General features: G+C 45.7%; 1 pseudogene; it reads left to right on the forward strand.

Moving 5' to 3' along the window:
* LOC140483943 (cyclin-dependent kinase 17-like) overlaps positions 1-15,855 on the forward strand; it is a 151,185-nt pseudogene that overhangs the window by 81,798 nt on the left and 53,532 nt on the right.

The following is a 15,855-nucleotide window of genomic DNA, read 5'->3' on the forward strand; positions in this document are numbered from 1 at the left end:
TTTACCAAAATGCAGCGCCTTGCTTTCTGGCACAGTTAACCTTTCTCAGTCCAGAGCATTCTTGATAGCTCTCCCGGCCTGAGTGCCGTGCTCCCACAGAGCTGATTGGAAACCTGGGACAGCGAAAGGGAGGTCTTTACATTGAAGTGGTCTGCGTGTGTACTGAGAGCCACCCATGAAATCTTGACAGGGATTAATAATGGCTTTGGGAAGAAGGTATGGGTAGGGAGACATCTCGGCAATGTCAGATTCTCGCTTCTTGCTTGGTGGAAGTGAAGGATTCAGTCAGTTTGAGGGTACCATGAAATACTGAGCCAAATACCTCTGCGAGTCTTTCCAGAAACCATTGAGGGTGAGATGTGACAGGTCAATATTTGTATTGTGGCTTTAGAAGCAAGGGATTGGAGTAGTAACAAACCTGAGGTATTTTCTTTGAGAGTTTTATGCTGAGTCTTTACCTGTGGATATCCCAAGGATAGAAAAGGGAGAAGGTGCAATCGGAGGAATGTTTAAACCAATCCTTCATGCGGGGTGGGGGCGCTGCAGACAAAGCCTGTTTCTTCTCGACCTCTCAAGCCCTAAATGCCCTGATCTACCTCTGTCAAGTCCAGATCTTTGGGTGTGGATACACAAGCACGGAATTTCAGGATTGTGACCCAGCGACACCGAAGAAAACAGCAAAATATTTCCAAGCCAGGGATGTTGAGTGGCTCGGAGGGGAACGTGCAGGGGATGGCGTTCCTATGTATCGACTGCCCTCTGAAAGGAGGTACAGAATGCAAACAAGTGTGTCATGTACGGCATGAGAGATGATAGAACTGGCCAGTGCTCAGTTTGTGTCCCCTTTCCAGATTGAATGAAAGTCAAACCAAAGTCCCTCTCAGTTGAATATAATTAGATTAGATTAACTACAGTGTGGAAACAGGCTCTTCGGCCCAACCAGTCCACACTGACCCTCCGAAGAGTAACTCATCCAGATCCATTTCCCTCTGACTAATGCACCTATCACTACAGGCAGTTTAGCATGGCCAATTCACCTGCCCTGCACATCTTTGGACTGTGGGAGGAAACCCACGCAGACACGGGGAGAATGTGCAAACTCCACACAGACAGTTGCCCGAGGCGGGAATTGAACCCGGGCCCCTGGTGCTGTGAGGCAGCAGTGCTAACCACTGAGCCACCGTGCCGCCCCTAATATCTATTTTCAATTTATATCAATTTTGAAGAACAGCAGGAGAGCTGTGTCCTGTGTCCTGGCTCCCAGTTTTCCCTCACCAGGCATCTAACATCAGACAGCCTGGTCATTCTCACATCATTGTTGCTGGGATCCTGCTGTGTACAAATTCTGCGCCAACGTGACTACACTTCAGAAATAGTTGACTTAATCTTATTACTGTCCCATGTACCAAGATACAGTCAGAAGTATTGTTTTGCATGTTATTCAGGCAAATCATATCTTACAGAAGTCCATCAGGGTAATAGAACAGACTACAGAGTGCAGTGTTACAGCTACAGAGAAGGTGCAGAGAAAAAAATATCTCTAATATCCATTCATAAGGCTGGTGACAGTGGGGAAGTAGCTGTTCTTGAATCTGTTGGTATGCTTTTTCAAATATTATATTTTCTGCTTGATGGAAGAAGGTGCCACAGCGTATAACCACAGTGGGAGGGGTCTCTGATAATGTTGGTTACTTTCCCAAAGCAGCAGGAAGTTAATGGATGGCAAGTTGTTTTTTGTGATGGACTGGGCTGCATTCATTCCTGCAGTCTAGGGCCTTTGCAATCTGAGCTGCATCCGGATAGGATGTTTTCTGTGGCGCATCTATAAAAGTTGGTTACGTCCGTGTTCACACCTGGAATTTCCTTCGCCTTCTGAGGAAGTTGAGGTATTGGTGTGCTTTCTTGCCCACCGCACTGACATGGATGGACCAGGACATTTCTTTGGCCGTGGGGTGCCGCCGGGATTTGATGGTGCTGTCCTTTCCAAATGCCAAGCTTCCGTCACCTCTAGAAGCTGTCCTGAGGCGGGTTTTCCTGGCACAAAGTGTGACTGGCAGTGGGATGGTCCCTCTCGAGCTCAGTTTGCACTGAAGGACATAGAGGACGAGACCCCACTGAGCGGTCTTCAGATTACAAGGTGGAGTGAAGGAGGCAGGCTGGGGCAAGGGAGTGTTTAGTGTCTGTGATTCATTTCAATGTTGAGACCTGAGTGGAGATGCGATGTAGACATTGAATTTTGAGTGAGCAAACTCAGAGGAGATGGACAGATAGTTAAGAGGAGGGATGTGGAGTCACGTACGACAGTTCAGAGGTCAGAAATCACGGCAGCCCTATTTGAGAGGCTCATTTTGGGTGGAACACCCAGAGACTGGGTAAGCTTGTTGTGTGAAGACTGACTCCAACCTTTCTGATTGCAGTGTCCTTACTGAAGGAACTCAAACACGCCAATATTGTGACGCTCCACGATATCATCCACACTGAGAAATCATTAACACTGGTCTTCGAATACTTGGTAAGAGAATGTCAGTCTTCCCATTACTGCTCGCCCCCAAACACTGTCTCCCACCTGCTCCTACCACCACACCCACCCCACCATCTCCCCAGACACTACTACAATCTGATCTGATCCTTTCCACATCAACAGATCTCCACCAGGGACAGTGACACATTGATCCACTCTGATCCCTTCCACACTAACAGTTCTCTGACAGGGACAGTGAACAGTGATTCACGCTGATCCCTTCCACACCAACCGATCTCCATCAGGGACATTAACATACTGATCCACCCTGTACCAACAGATTTCTAAAAGGGACAGTGACAATGAGAAGGTGATCTGCTCTAATCCCCTCAGCACCAACAGATTACCATCAGGGAAGGGCGGCAGTGATCCACTCTGATCCCCTCTACACCAACAGATTTTCATCAGGACATACTGATCCACTCTGGCCCACGTCGCACCAACAGATCTCTGTCAGGAACAGTGTCTCTGTGACCCATTCTGTATCAACAGATCTCTCTTGTGGTCACTGACTGTGTGATCCACTCTGACCCTCTAGACAAGAACAGATCTCGGTGTGGAAAGGTGATTCTGTGATCCTGTCCTCAAATGGACATTGTTCCTGGTTCCAGATGCTGTCTGTCTGTCTGATCATAGGGCAGCTAATAGGGACTAGGGTCTGACACAGTTTGATAAGGGTTGGCACAATATTGGCCAGGACAGTGCTTCCACACAGTATCCCTGAGACCTGCAGGGAGCCTGGGATCACTTTGTGGGAGAGTCAACCAGTTAATTCGGCATCCTTCCCATTCTCGCTCCTGATCTGCTGCTTCTGCTGTCCATGCTCTTGTAATGTCTCTCACTATTCTTTTCATTTCGCCTTCTCACTTTTGAAATCACATCCTGTTATCCTAGGTCCAGGTCATTAATGTAGAAATTCACTGGCTGCAGACATTCACCAAACAGCCTGGGACAGCATCTTCCAAACCCTTCTTCCTCTGGAAGAACAAGGCAACAAATACAAGGGAATGCCACCCCCAAACCAGCAATATTTGCTTGTCCCTAGTCGCCCTTGAGAAGATGGTGGGGTGCTGCCTTCTTGCAGTCCACAGGATTTTGACCCAACGACTGTGAATAGCAATACTTTTCCAAGTTAGAATGGTGAGTGCCCTGGAGGGGAACTTGCAGATAGTCATGTTCACATGGATCTGCTGTCCATGGCTTTCTAGATGGAAGTGAGTCATGGGTTAGGGAGGTGCTGTCTGAGGATCTTTGGTGAGTTGCTGTAGCTGTTATGTTCTGACAATCTGAATTTTTCTTTTCTAATCCTCCATCGATTCATCATTAAGCCTTAACCTTCCCAACAAAACGACGTTTGAGTTGCCCGAGTGACTGTTTTTTGAATATCTAAGTATATTATATCCACTGGTTCCCATTTATCTACCCAGCTTTTTACATCTTTAAAAACACTATTTTAGCCAGTTTCCTGTTGTAAAGCTGTGTTGACTCTCTGCCATCTATTTCAAATGCTTTGCTATTATTTCCTCACTAATAAATTGCTGTATTTTCTCCTCAGTGTCTAATGCCAGGATAGCTGGCCTGTAGCCCTCTGTTTCTACCTTCAAACTTCCTTCAAAAGTGGGGTTACATTCACTAACATCTGGCCCACTGGGACAGCTGCAGAATCCTGGAATTCTAGGAGTTGGTGCTAACCTGCTGAACTTTAACACACTTTACCTCAAAAGTTCATCCAGCTCCTCGACACCACTTGATTCAACCTCTCCCAACTGCACTCTCCATCACATCCTCACGTACCCACTGTACACACACGCGCTCACACACACGCGCTCACACACACGCGCGCAAACAGACATGTGCACACACAGACGCACACATACAGACACATGCGCACACACACAGACACACACACTCACGTACACATGCGCGCACACTCACAGACAGACAGACAGACACACACACACACACACATATGCGCGCACACTCACAGACAGACAGACAGACAGACAGACACACACACACACATGCGCGCACACTCACAGACAGACACACACACACGTACACATGCGCGCACACTCACAGACAGACACGTGAGATGATTTGGCTCTGAGAATTGTCTGCTCTAATATTCACTGTTAACTCTGTTCCAGGACAGAGACCTGAAGCAGTATATGGATGACTGCGGGAACATAATGAACATGAATAATGTGAAGGTATGAAAACGGTTGCTCACACTCCCAGCTGCTTCAAAGTGTTTGCGCAAGTAGAAATTCTATTCTGAAAGAAAACTTTGTATGATTCTTTGATGGGATGGGGGGAGTGCTTTACTGCCCACTCCACGGGTTGCCCCCTGAGAAGGTGGGGGTGAGCTGGCTTCTTGAACTGCTGCAGCCCATGTGCTGTGGGTTGACCCACAATACCATTCGGGAGGGAATTCCAGGATTTTGACCTAGGGACGCTGAAAGAACGGTGATATATTTCAGGATGGTGAGTGACTTGGAGGGGAGCATGCAGGTGGTGGTGTTCCCCTGAATCTGCTACCTTTATCCTTCAAGTGGGGTGTGGTTGTGGGTTTGGAAGGTGCTGCCCAAAGGATCTTTGGTGAATTTCAGCAGAGCATCTTGTCGATGGTACACACTGCTGCTACTGAGCGTCGGTGGTGGAGGGGGTGAATACTTGTGAATGTGGTGCCAATTGAGCGGGGCTGCTTTGTCCTGGAGTGTTGTTGGAGCTGCGTCCATCCAGGCAAATGGACAGTCTTGTGTCTTGTAGATGGTGAACAGAGTGTGGGGAGGGTAGGATATGGTAATCAGCAAGTGCTTTCCGTGCGAACGTTTGACCTGATGTCATGAGACCTCAAGAGGTCCAGAGATAACGTTAAGGTCTCTCTGGGCAACCCTTTGCCGACTATAGTGCACTGTGCCTCCACCTGTGCTGGGCCTGTCCTGCCACTGGGTCAGGACATATCCAGTGTCCTGATGGTGATGGTGGCTTCTCAAGCCACCCATTGAGTTCTAAGGATCGCTGGACCTAAAACATTATCTCAGATTTCTCTCCATAGATGCTGCCAAACCTGCTGAGCTTTTCCAGCAATGTCTGCTTTCGTTTGTGATTTCTGGGACCTTGTCTGCAAGATTTGATCTGGTGAGGGTGTCAGGCTGGTGTTTGACTACTTTGTGAGGCAGCTGTCCACCAAATTGTCAAACCGAATTGGGGCTGGTTGAGCTCGGGTATTGCTTGCTCTGTTCGACTTGTCCCAGTAAAACACTGTGTTGTAGATTGAACTCCATCCTGGTGAGAATTCTTTTCTCAGTGACTTATTCCAAATGACGGAAGCTGGTGATTAACTTGGGCAGCGTGACAACAGCTCTGAGGAACAGCGCACCTCATGTTCTTTCAGAACATCCTGAAGGGTCTGTTTCCATGCTGTACATCTCTATGACTCTATGACTATCAGCCTCCCCGGAACTCAACCAATAGACCCCTCAGTCTCAATTCATGTTCCTCGACCATCACTCTCTCCTCACTACACTCGGCCAGTTCTTTCATAAAGTGCTCACTGAGTGCTGATTGATAATTAGATTAGATTAGATTACATTACATTACAGTGTGGAAACAGGCCCTTCGGCCCAACAAGTCCCGACCGACCCGCTGAAACGCAGCCCACCCAGACCCCTACATTTACCCCTTACCTAACACTACGGGCAATTTAGCATGGCCAATTCACCTGACCTGCACATCTTCGGACTGTGGGAGGAAACCGGAGCACCCGGAGGAAACCCACGCAGACACGGGGAGAACGTGCAAACTCCACACAGTCAGTCGCCTGAGGTGGGAATTGAAGCCGGGTCTCCGGCGCTATAAGGCAGCAGTGCTAACCACTGTGCCACCGTGCCGCCCACTTCTGAAGCAATCACGTCCTTTCAAAGTCTCGTAGCAAAGAGCAGATGCAGAACAAGACAAAAGTTCTGCAAAAAAAAACAGAAGCTTCCTTAAAGTATTTCAATTCAATGAAACGTCTCTCTCTAATCCCAGTTTGGTGTATTGTCACTGTCCATTAGACCGTATGTTATTGGCCCAGAACTAGGCCAGTCAGCCCATCGAGTCTGGTCCAATGTTCAATCATGGCTGATTGGGGTTGAGAAACCTTTCTCCTGCCTTCACCCCATGGCCTTCAATCCCCGTGACAATTAAGAATCTGTCTTAAATCACTGACTCGGCCTCAATAGCCCCCTGCAACAATGAGTTGCACAGATTGACTTCTACAGATTGACGAATCAGTCTCCCATGGGGAACCTTGTCGAACGCCTTACTGAAGTCCATACAGATCACATATACTGTTCTGCCCTCATCAATCTTCTTTGTTACTTCTTTAAACAACTCAATCAAGTTTGTGAGACACGGTTTCCCACACACAAAGCCATGTTGACTATCCCTAATCAGTCCTTGAAATAAATAGTTTAATTTATTAGTCCTACCTTGTCCCTGCCTGCCCTGACTGTTTGACTCACTTCTGTTCTCAGCTGTACCCGTCTCAGACCGATCTCTTTCCTCACTATCTCCCTGGGTCCCACCCTCCCTCCTCCCCCCCTCCCTCCTCCCCCCCCCCCCCCCCTCCTCCTCCCCCCCCCTCCTCCCCCCCCTCCCCCAAAACTAGTTTAAATCCTCCTGTGCAGTTGTAGCAAATTTCCCTGCCAGTATATTAGTCCCCTTCCAATTTAGGTGCAATCCGTCCTTCTTGCAGGTCACTTCTACATCAAAAGAGATTCCAATGATCCAAAAATGTGAATCCTTCTCCCATTCACCAGCTCCCTAGCCATGCATTCATCTGCTCTATCCTCCTATTCCTGCCCTCACTAGCTCCTAGCACTGAGAGTAATCCAGATATTACTACCCTTGAGGACCTCCTTTTTAAATTTCTGGCTAACTCTCTGTAATCTCCCTTCAGAATCTCAACCTTTTCCCCTCCTATGGGCAATGACCTCCTGCTGGCCCCTCTCCCCCGTGAGAACATTCTGCACCCTCTCTGAGACATCCTTGATCCTGGCACCTGGGAAACAACACACCATTCTGCTTTTTCTCTGCTGGCCACAGAAACGTCTGTCTGTACCTCGGACTATCGAATCCCCTAACACACTTAATCTCTTGGAAGCCGACGTACCCCTCGTTGCATTAGAGCCAGTCTCAATACCAGAAACTTGGCTTTTTGTGCTATGTTCTCCTGAGAATCCATCACCCTCTACATTTTCCAAAACAGCATACCTGTTTGAAATAGGTATATCCACAAAGGACTCCTGCACTAGCTGCCTACCTCTCTTACCCTTCCTGGAGTTAACCCATCTATGTGACTGTATCTGAGACATTCCCCCCTTCCTATAACTGCCATCGATCACATACTGTTGCTGTGGCAAATTCCTCATCTCTTCTTTCTGTCTCTCCAACCAATCCACTCGATCTGATAAGATTCGCATCCGACAGCATTTATGGCAGATATAATCCGCAGTAACCCTTAAACTCTCTTTAAACTCCCACATCTGACAAGAAGTACATATCACTGCAAAGGCCATTTTTGCTCCTTCACAATCTACAGACCCAGAAAATAACACCGTCTTATTCCTCTACAAACACTGCCCCAGGTTAAATTAATAGCTATGGCTTATATTTTAAATTTAGTCAAGAGACTTATCTCCAAAAACATATCATCAAGAAAGAATCCACTGTACCCACTATTGCAGCCTTTCTCTTGGACAGACTTAAAACAACGATTAACTTATCTGATTCTGTGCTGTGAACTTTGCTCAACAGTTCCTCCAAGATTGGTTGTGAATTTCACTGTTTGATGTCCAGCGATACACGAATTCAAACAGCAAAGGCAGTAACTGTGCAGGTTTTTTTTTTCTCTCTCTCTCTCTCTCTCTCTCTCTCTCTCTCTCTGCTCCCCCCCCCCCCTCTCTCCTGCACTGACCTCACCATGCGCTTCCTTTGTCTGTACTTCTCCCTTTTAAAACTGCTGTTGTTTTGACTTTTTTTTTCCAAAGTTCCAAAACAATGCAACAGCATATAAAACAATAATTGCTGCTCCTGGAATTCAAGGAAATCACCTCCAACACCTAAAATATCTCAAAAAAAGGAGCAGTTCTTACAGCCAGAGATTTTTCCTGTCCTCCATCTTGGATTACCCAGAATCCTTTTTTTAAGACTACCAACAGTGTGGAAACAGGCCCTTCAGGCCAACAAGTCCAGACCAACCCTCCAAAGAGTAACCCACCCAGACTTATTGCCCTACATTTACCCTTGGTTAATGCACACTACAGACCAATCCACCCCGACCAGCACCTCTTTGGTCACACAGACAGAGAACATACAAACTCCCCACAGACAGTCACCTAAGGTAGGAATTGAACCCATGTCCTGGCACTATGAGGCAGTAGTGCTCACCACTGAGCCACCACACTGCTCCGATGTCCTGTGAAGTTGAACTGGTTTCTCCCACCCCGATCTTTGAGTGGCACATCTACCTTTAATGTTGTTGTTCCCGGGCCAGTTTGCTCGTGGCTCAGATCATAATCCAGAGATTATTATTGTTTTGCTGCTGATTTTTAGTTTGGCCCCCGAGTTGCTCATATTCCCTCAGCATAACCTCTTTCCACCTCCAGGCTTGGTGCCTACATGGATCACAGCAACTGGATCGTTCCCCTTCCACTCCACGTTCCTCTGCAGCCCAGAGGAGATATCCCGAACCTAGGCACCAGGCACGCAACACAGTCTTCAGGTCTCTTGATCCTGGTCACACAAACAGTGTCTATACACTTGACTATGGGTGGCTCAGTGCTACCTCACAGCACCAGGGACCTGGGTTCGATTCCTGCCTCGGGCAACTGTCTGTGTGGAGTTTGCATGTTGTCCCTGTGTCTGCGTGGGTTTCCTCCCACAGTCCAAAACTGTACAGGTCAGGTGAATTGGCCGTGCTAAATTGCCCATAATGTTAGGTGCATTAGACAGGGGTAAATATAGGGTGGGGGGATGGGTCTTTTTGAATTACTCTTTGGAGGGTCAGTATGGACTTGTTGGGCTGAAGGGCCTGTTTCCATACTGTATTGGTATCTAATCTAATCTCTGGACTATTCTATCCCCCAATTACAACTACATTTTTATTGTCTTCCCCTCATGAATGGTTCCCTGTACCACAATGCAAAGGGCAGTTTGCTCATCCTCCCGACTCACCCACACAGGGAGCAAGAATCTCAAACTTGTTAGACAAGCTCGGGTGCTGTAGGAGCCCCCTCCTGGATCCCCCTACTTGCCTCATTCATTATCACACCCTCCTCTCCCTGACCACATTCAAGGTAGTTAACTTAAGGGGTTTGATTGTCTCCTGAAAAACTCTCTCTGGGAAACTCTTTCCCTGATGTGTCACAATGCTCAAAAACGCTGAGCCAGGAGTTCCTAAACATCCAACACTTGCCACAGACGTTGTCAATATGACCCACAAAGGGATCCATCAACTCCCACATCATGCAGTTACAACACAACACCTCGCCCTGCAACCCTATGTTATTTACTCAGTTCTGGACTTCTACTTTGTAACCTGTAAATATTTCCTACACTTAACCATCAGTCTGAAAGGAACCCAAAATAAGTAGTCAAGATAGGGCCTGTTACCAACCAATGAACCGGCAGCTTTCCTGTGATGTCACTATTGTGTTGGGCACCTGAACCTGGGCTTCAACATTTAGATTAGATTAGATTACTTACAGTGTGGAAACAGGCCCTTCGGCCCAACAAGTCCACACCGCCCCGCCGAAGCGCAACCCACCCAGACCCCTACATTTACCCCTTACCTAACACTACGGGCAATTTAGCAGGGCCAATTCACCTGACCTGCACATCTTTGCACCCAGAGGAAACCCACGCAGACACGGGGAGAATGTGCAAACTCCACACAGTCCGTCGCCTGAGGCGGGAATTGAACCCGGGTCTCTGGTGCTGTGAGGCAGCAGTGCTAACCACTGTGCCACTGTGCCGTCCGTCCTGCAGGAATAAAACCTTAAATTTATGCACTCACTCTAGATTTAATCTCTCTTTCCTGATTTGGTCATGCACTTTCAGCAGACTCTCTCTTAAATAAAGCTGAGGTGAGTGGAGATGACTCTCATTAATTAAGCTTCAATAGAAATTAACATTTTTGAGGCCATATCCAGGCTTAAGGTGATTGACTGATAAATGTCCCTCAGCCAGCTGAGTCAGCTATCTTATTAACCTCTTCAATAGATGTTCTTTGTGTTCTCTCTCTCTGCCTCTGTCTATTCCAAAATCTGTGTGTTTGTCTAATTGTCACTTTCTATTCCCAGTTCAGTATCTTGTCACTGTCTATCACTATTCCCAGTTCAGTATCTTGTCACTGTCTATCACTATTCCCAGTTCAGTATCTTGTCACGGTCTATCACTATTCCCAGCTCAGTATCTTGTCACGGTCTATCACTATTCCCAGTTCAGTATCTTGTCACGGTCTATCACTATTCCCAGTTCAGTATCTTGTCACTGTCTATCACTATTCCCAGTTCAGTATCTTGTCACTGTCTATCACTATTCCCAGTTCAGTATCTTGTCACGGTCTATCACTATTCCCAGCTCAGTATCTTGTCACTGTCTATCACTATTCCCAGTTCAGTATCTTGTCACGGTCTATCACTATTCCCAGTTCAGTATCTTGTCACTGTCTATCACTATTCCCAGTTCAGTATCTTGTCACGGTCTATCACTATTCCCAGTTCAGTATCTTGTCACGGTCTATCACTATTCCCAGCTCAGTATCTTGTCACTGTCTATCACTATTCCCAGTTCAGTATCTTGTCACTGTCTATCACTATTCCCAGTTCAGTATCTTGTCACTGTCTATCACTATTCCCAGCTCAGTATCTTGTCACGGTCTATCACTATTCCCAGTTCAGTATCTTGTCACGGTCTATCACTATTCCCAGCTCAGTATCTTGTCACTGTCTATCACTATTCCCAGTTCAGTATCTTGTCACGGTCTATCACTATTCCCAGTTCAGTATCTTGTCACTGTCTATCACTATTCCCAGTTCAGTATCTTGTCACGGTCTATCACTATTCCCAGTTCAGTATCTTGTCACGGTCTATCACTATTCCCAGTTCAGTATCTTGTCACTGTCTATCACTATTCCCAGTTCAGTATCTTGTCACGGTCTATCACTATTCCCAGTTCAGTATCTTGTCACTGTCTATCACTATTCCCAGTTCAGTATCTTGTCACGGTCTATCACTATTCCCAGTTCAGTATCTTGTCACTGTCTATCACTATTCCCAGTTCAGTATCTTGTCACGGTCTATCACTATTCCCAGTTCAGTATCTTGTCACGGTCTATCACTATTCCCAGTTCAGTATCTTGTCACTGTCTATCACTATTCCCAGTTCAGTATCTTGTCACGGTCTATCACTATTCCCAGTTCAGTATCTTGTCACGGTCTATCACTATTCCCAGTTCAGTATCTTGTCACGGTCTATCACTATTCCCAGTTCAGTATCTTGTCACTGTCTATCACTATTCCCAGTTCAGTATCTTGTCACTGTCTATCACTATTCCCAGTTCAGTATCTTGTCACGGTCTATCACTATTCCCAGTTCAGTATCTTGTCACGGTCTATCACTATTCCCAGTTCAGTATCTTGTCACTGTCTATCACTATTCCCAGTTCAGTATCTTGTCACGGTCTATCACTATTCCCAGTTCAGTATCTTGTCACGGTCTATCACTATTCCCAGTTCAGTATCTTGTCACTGTCTATCACTATTCCCAGTTCAGTATCTTGTCACGGTCTATCACTATTCCCAGTTCAGTATCTTGTCACGGTCTATCACTATTCCCAGTTCAGTATCTTGTCACTGTCTATCACTATTCCCAGTTCAGTATCTTGTCACGGTCTATCACTATTCCCAGTTCAGTATCTTGTCACTGTCTATCACTATTCCCAGTTCAGTATCTTGTCACGGTCTATCACTATTCCCAGCTCAGTATCTTGTCACTGTCTATCACTATTCCCAGTTCAGTATCTTGTCACGGTCTATCACTATTCCCAGCTCAGTATCTTGTCACTGTCTATCACTATTCCCAGTTCAGTATCTTGTCACTGTCTATCACTATTCCCAGCTCAGTATCTTGTCACTGTCTATCACTATTCCCAGTTCAGTATCTTGTCACGGTCTATCACTATTCCCAGCTCAGTATCTTGTCACTGTCTATCACTATTCCCAGTTCAGTATCTTGTCACGGTCTATCACTATTCCCAGTTCAGTATCTTGTCACTGTCTATCACTATTCCCAGTTCAGTATCTTGTCACGGTCTATCACTATTCCCAGTTCAGTATCTTGTCACGGTCTATCACTATTCCCAGTTCAGTATCTTGTCACTGTCTATCACTATTCCCAGTTCAGTATCTTGTCACGGTCTATCACTATTCCCAGTTCAGTATCTTGTCACTGTCTATCACTATTCCCAGTTCAGTATCTTGTCACTGTCTATCACTATTCCCAGTTCAGTATCTTGTCACTGTCTATCACTATTCCCAGTTCAGTATCTTGTCACGGTCTATCACTATTCCCAGTTCAGTATCTTGTCACTGTCTATCACTATTCCCAGTTCAGTATCTTGTCACGGTCTATCACTATTCCCAGTTCAGTATCTTGTCACGGTCTATCACTATTCCCAGTTCAGTATCTTGTCACTGTCTATCACTATTCCCAGTTCAGTATCTTGTCACGGTCTATCACTATTCCCAGTTCAGTATCTTGTCACGGTCTATCACTATTCCCAGTTCAGTATCTTGTCACGGTCTATCACTATTCCCAGTTCAGTATCTTGTCACGGTCTATCACTATTCCCAGTTCAGTATCTTGTCACTGTCTATCACTATTCCCAGTTCAGTATCTTGTCACGGTCTATCACTATTCCCAGTTCAGTATCTTGTCACTTTCTATCACTATTCCCAGTTCAGTATCTTGTCACGGTCTATCACTATTCCCAGTTCAGTATCTTGTCACTGTCTATCACTATTCCCAGTTCAGTATCTTGTCACGGTCTATCACTATTCCCAGTTCAGTATCTTGTCACTGTCTATCACTATTCCCAGTTCAGTATCTTGTCACTGTCTATCACTATTCCCAGTTCAGTATCTTGTCACTGTCTATCACTATTCCCAGTTCAGTATCTTGTCACTGTCTATCACTATTCCCAGTTCAGTATCTTGTCACTGTCTATCACTATTCCCAGCTCAGTATCTTGTCACGGTCTATCACTATTCCCAGTTCAGTATCTTGTCACTGTCTATCACTATTCCCAGCTCAGTATCTTGTCACTGTCTATCACTATTCCCAGCTCAGTATCTTGTCACGGTCTATCACTATTCCCAGTTCAGTATCTTGTCACGGTCTATCACTATTCCCAGCTCAGTATCTTGTCACTGTCTATCACTATTCCCAGTTCAGTATCTTGTCACTGTCTATCACTATTCCCAGCTCAGTATCTTGTCACGGTCTATCACTATTCCCAGTTCAGTATCTTGTCACTGTCTATCACTATTCCCAGTTCAGTATCTTGTTACTGTCTATCACTATTCCCAGCTCAGTATCTTGTCACTGTCTATCACTATTCCCAGCTCAGTATCTTGTCACGGTCTATCACTATTCCCAGTTCAGTATCTTGTCACTGTCTATCACTATTCCCAGTTCAGTATCTTGTCACGGTCTATCACTATTCCCAGTTCAGTATCTTGTCACGGTCTATCACTATTCCCAGCTCAGTATCTTGTCACGGTCTATCACTATTCCCAGCTCAGTATCTTGTCACTGTCTATCACTATTCCCAGCTCAGTATCTTGTCACGGTCTATCACTATTCCCAGTTCAGTATCTTGTCACGGTCTATCACTATTCCCAGTTCAGTATCTTGTCACTGTCTATCACTATTCCCAGCTCAGTATCTTGTCACTGTCTATCACTATTCCCAGTTCAGTATCTTGTCACGGTCTATCACTATTCCCAGTTCAGTATCTTGTCACTGTCTATCACTATTCCCAGTTCAGTATCTTGTCACGGTCTATCACTATTCCCAGCTCAGTATCTTGTCACTGTCTATCACTATTCCCAGTTCAGTATCTTGTCACGGTCTATCACTATTCCCAGTTCAGTATCTTGTCACTGTCTATCACTATTCCCAGTTCAGTATCTTGTCACGGTCTATCACTATTCCCAGTTCAGTATCTTGTCACGGTCTATCACTATTCCCAGTTCAGTATCTTGTCACTGTCTATCACTATTCCCAGTTCAGTATCTTGTCACTGTCTATCACTATTCCCAGTTCAGTATCTTGTCACGGTCTATCACTATTCCCAGTTCAGTATCTTGTCACGGTCTATCACTATTCCCAGTTCAGTATCTTGTCACTGTCTATCACTATTCCCAGTTCAGTATCTTGTCACTGTCTATCACTATTCCCAGTTCAGTATCTTGTCACGGTCTATCACTATTCCCAGTTCAGTATCTTGTCACGGTCTATCACTATTCCCAGTTCAGTATCTTGTCACTGTCTATCACTATTCCCAGTTCAGTATCTTGTCACGGTCTATCACTATTCCCAGTTCAGTATCTTGTCACTGTCTATCACTATTCCCAGTTCAGTATCTTGTCACTGTCTATCACTATTCCCAGTTCAGTATCTTGTCACGGTCTATCACTATTCCCAGTTCAGTATCTTGTCACGGTCTATCACTATTCCCAGTTCAGTATCTTGTCACGGTCTATCACTATTCCCAGCTCAGTATCTTGTCACTGTCTATCACTATTCCCAGTTCAGTATCTTGTCACTGTCTATCACTATTCCCAGCTCAGCATCTTGTCACGGTCTATCACTATTCCCAGTTCAGTATCTTGTCACGGTCTATCACTATTCCCAGCTCAGTATCTTGTCACGGTCTATCACTATTCCCAGTTCAGTATCTTGTCACTGTCTATCACTATTCCCAGTTCAGTATCTTGTCAACGGTCTATCACTATTCCCAGTTCAGTATCTTGTCACTGTCTATCACTATTCCCAGTTCAGTATCTTGTCACTGTCTATCACTATTCCCAGCTCAGTATCTTGTCACGGTCTATCACTATTCCCAGCTCAGTATCTTGTCACTGTCTATCACTATTCCCAGCTCAGTATCTTGTCACTGTCTATCACTATTCCCAGTTCAGTATCTTGTCACTGTCTATCACTATTCCCAGTTCAGTATCTTGTCACGGTCTATCACTATTCCCAGTTCAGTATCTTGTCA

Source organism: Chiloscyllium punctatum, chromosome 12, assembly GCF_047496795.1.
Source record: "Chiloscyllium punctatum isolate Juve2018m chromosome 12, sChiPun1.3, whole genome shotgun sequence".
NCBI classification, from domain to species: domain Eukaryota; kingdom Metazoa; phylum Chordata; class Chondrichthyes; order Orectolobiformes; family Hemiscylliidae; genus Chiloscyllium; species Chiloscyllium punctatum.